This window comes from Coptis chinensis, chromosome 8 (genome assembly GCF_015680905.1).
Source record: "Coptis chinensis isolate HL-2020 chromosome 8, ASM1568090v1, whole genome shotgun sequence".
Classification (NCBI taxonomy): domain Eukaryota; kingdom Viridiplantae; phylum Streptophyta; class Magnoliopsida; order Ranunculales; family Ranunculaceae; genus Coptis; species Coptis chinensis.
This window is the reverse complement of record NC_141463.1, coordinates 52577155-52580405: the sequence shown is the minus strand read 5'-3', so window position 1 is coordinate 52580405 and position 3251 is coordinate 52577155. Positions and strand designations below refer to the sequence as shown.

The 3251-nt window shown below is 37.6% G+C and overlaps 1 long non-coding RNA gene across 1 annotated transcript; it reads left to right on the top strand.

The window, feature by feature from the left end:
• The first annotated feature begins 973 nt into the window (after positions 1 to 973).
• On the top strand, positions 974 to 1807 carry LOC147481893 (uncharacterized). The gene is made up of 3 exons (XR_015206120.1): positions 974 to 1037; positions 1163 to 1273; positions 1450 to 1807. It is a non-coding gene; the product is annotated as an uncharacterized LOC147481893 (long non-coding RNA).
• The last annotated feature ends 1444 nt before the right edge of the window (positions 1808 to 3251 follow it).

Below are 3251 nucleotides of genomic sequence, written 5' to 3'. Positions count from 1 at the left end.
TCATAACAAGTTAGAGCGACCTTTAGTTCTGTCGGAAGCGACCTTAAGTTCCTTAAACCGATAACAAGTCGAGTAGCCTTTAGTTTAAAGAGTTTGAATCGCATATGAGAAGCTAGCCTTTAAGGATTTTGTCGAGTTTCCAACTGGGCATATGAGAAGCACTTTCAATGAAGTTTCGAACTGGGCCTTTAACAATTTCTGTCAGAGTTTCGAACTGGGCATAAGGATTTAAGCTAGCCTTTAAAGAGCAGGCCCATTCGAAACCAATATCATAAGCTCTGACAGCCCATTCGAAACCAATATCATAAGCCTAGCCAAAGAAGACTGCCCAAAACTCATTTTATCTGCAGACCATGCCAATTCCTTTTGTACAGACCAGGCCAAGCCAAAAACTCATTTAAGCTCATTTTGTACAGACCAAGCCAAAAACTCATTTAAGCTAGCCTTTAAAGACTAGGCCAATTCCTTTTGTACAGACCACTCATTTTTCTATGAAGCAACCAAAAACTAAGCTAGGGCCTAAAACAATCCCAATAACAAAAAAAACTCACTTTACAATACAAAAGAGCAAACAATACCACCATCTTTCTAACATATAACAAAATTGAAAAATCTAAACTTGATCAAAATGACCAACCACCGGTTTGTGAATATTTTTTTTGTTCTGAGTTGACTAATACAAAGTGTCATTTGCTATTAATCACTTCAAAAAAAAAAATGTCCCAACATTCTTTGCAAATTTGGAAGTATACTTAGAATGTCTTGGTCCTTTTTTTGTCTTTGTGAAATCCTATTTCTTTTGTATTTCCCATTTTTCCCTGCACTAGGCATTTGTTTTAAATGCATCAATCAACACTAGAAAGCCACCTTGACATGTTCCCATTTGTTTTTAAGCTTTCTAACTGAATTGAAGCTTATCTATATGGATCTATTATTACTTTATTAAAGGTCTTGCATCATTCTTTTTCTATAGCTGTTGTTGGTGTCGTTGGGCGATTACACCATGGAACTTCCCTTTAGCAATGTTCACTTGCAAGGTATACTCTCTAGTTTAACCCATTTTGCATATAGTTTGAGATTTTGAATATGGATACCTTTTGTTTTTGCTTGATGCCTTTATGCCTTTTTGAAGATCATAAGCTCTCTATTTATGTTGTTTCAGGTCACTCCTGCTCTAGCTTGTGGTTGTACAGTAGTTATCAAGCCCTCTAAACTTACGCCCCTGACAGCTTTAGCAGTGGCTGAGCTTTCTCTTCAAGCTGGCATACCACCGGTAAACTTTACTGCCTATATTTTACAACGACGGCCACATTGTCGTCCTTTTAGTTCCATGCTTTCTAGTTCCATGGTGTATTTTACGACTTATAGCTAGAATAGAACAGCTAGAATTATTTCTAGTTCCTAAGAGAGTACTTCATGATCTTCTTCTGCTTCTTTTATTTTTGTCAGCAAAACTCACTTCAAGATCTTGGCAAATGGATTACCAACTTGGTGAGATGCTTTAGACCTTAGTGATTTTGTTGAAGGGTTGAATCAACGTTGCAGTATGAGTAATCTATTGTGTGGGATATGCAAACTTCATCTATTTTGGTTTTTTGAGTATGTTTGTTGTAAGTAATGGTACTAGAGATTACTAGGACTGGTTGTTAGACGGATGGTGTGCGTGGTCTGCTGATTTTTGGTTTCTAAAGGAAGTAATATGTATACTTAGTGAACAACATGTTTTATTCTTGTTTTTTTTTATGAACACATTGTTTCTTTATAAATACATTGGCGTTTGTAGCATTTGAGTGGGAACTTGCAAGAATGTAATGTTGGGATACCTGAAACAATTATTATAAAAAATATTTTTTTTTAAATAAAGAACTAATACCCGACGGATGAAAACTGTCTAGTAGCAAACTATCCGACGGCTAGCAGCTGGCATATCCGACGGCTGATGACAAATTTTGGTCTAACCGATTTGTTCATAATAAAGTAGAACTATCCAACGGTTTTTAACAGCAGGAATATCCGACGGTTTTTAGCAGCAGGAATATCCGACGGTTTTTGACAGCAGGAACTATCCGACGGTTTTTGACCGGCGGCATATCCGACGGTTATTATCAGCGGGAATGTCCGTCGGCAAAGATCTTCAACCCCGACAGCCTGTTTTGACCAATAAAAACCGTCGGAAGCCTATGCCGACCGAGCATTTTCCGACGGTCTTGCGGCAGTTTTGGTCTGTCGGGTAATACCTTTCGCGACAGCCATAATCAGTCGGGTAAAATCGTTCTTTTGGTAGTGGATATTCAGTTACTACTTCGGTATCTAGTAAATTTTTAGTTGTAATGACCACTGGTGGGGTAACAATGGGCATAGATATAGTGTTATCAACTGCTCTACCAGAACGGAGAGTGGTGATGGCATTTAACTCACCTACATTTATATTTTCATTACTAGTATTACCGGTTACTTCAAATGCTGTGTTTGGCATTTTAGGATTAGGTATAGCTTGACTTGCAAACACACCTTTCGATTGGGCTTTCTCTTGAGTTAACTATTATATGTGGTGATTAATGGATTGTAAAATCTGATGGTTAGCCTGCATGTAGGCTTCGAAACGATCCGGTTGGGAAGGTGTAGAGGCTATATGATAAGAGCCCAAAACTGTAGTTTTAACCCCTTAATAATCATACTGTTAGACCAATTATGTGAATAATAAGTAAGAGTTAATACTGATTACGTGTTTTTATGCATTTCGGGCTTCAAAGTCCATTATGTATAACCGTGCCACTTTTTAGCGAGATAAAGGAGCAAAAAGTGAGAACTTCGAATGCCATATCTTTGGACTCAGACCTCGAATGGGGCCTACCTTATGTCAAAACGACCGGCTCGGGAAAGAGCTTTCCAATGGTCTAAGCCTTGACCCAATCAGAGGAGCAGAAGTGGACGAAAAGTCTGTGGAAGCCAACTGCAGCTGAAGAGGCCTTTTGATTTGAAAGAGGTGGGTTTTGGGCACGATTCTTCGGCCCAAAACATGGCTCCAAGCCCATGCACGATTTTTGGATCTGGATGTATAAAAAACAAAAGCTTCACTCTTTGTTAATGGTAGCTAGTTAGACCTAAATTAATATATAGAATTCTAGATCTAGTTTTATTAATAGATTAAGTTTTAGTTCCATTTCAATTCCTGTTTTAGATTAAATCTTTGAATGATTGTTCTTGATTGATTAGATTAATAAAATAGTTAGTTGTCAATTTCAAATTTT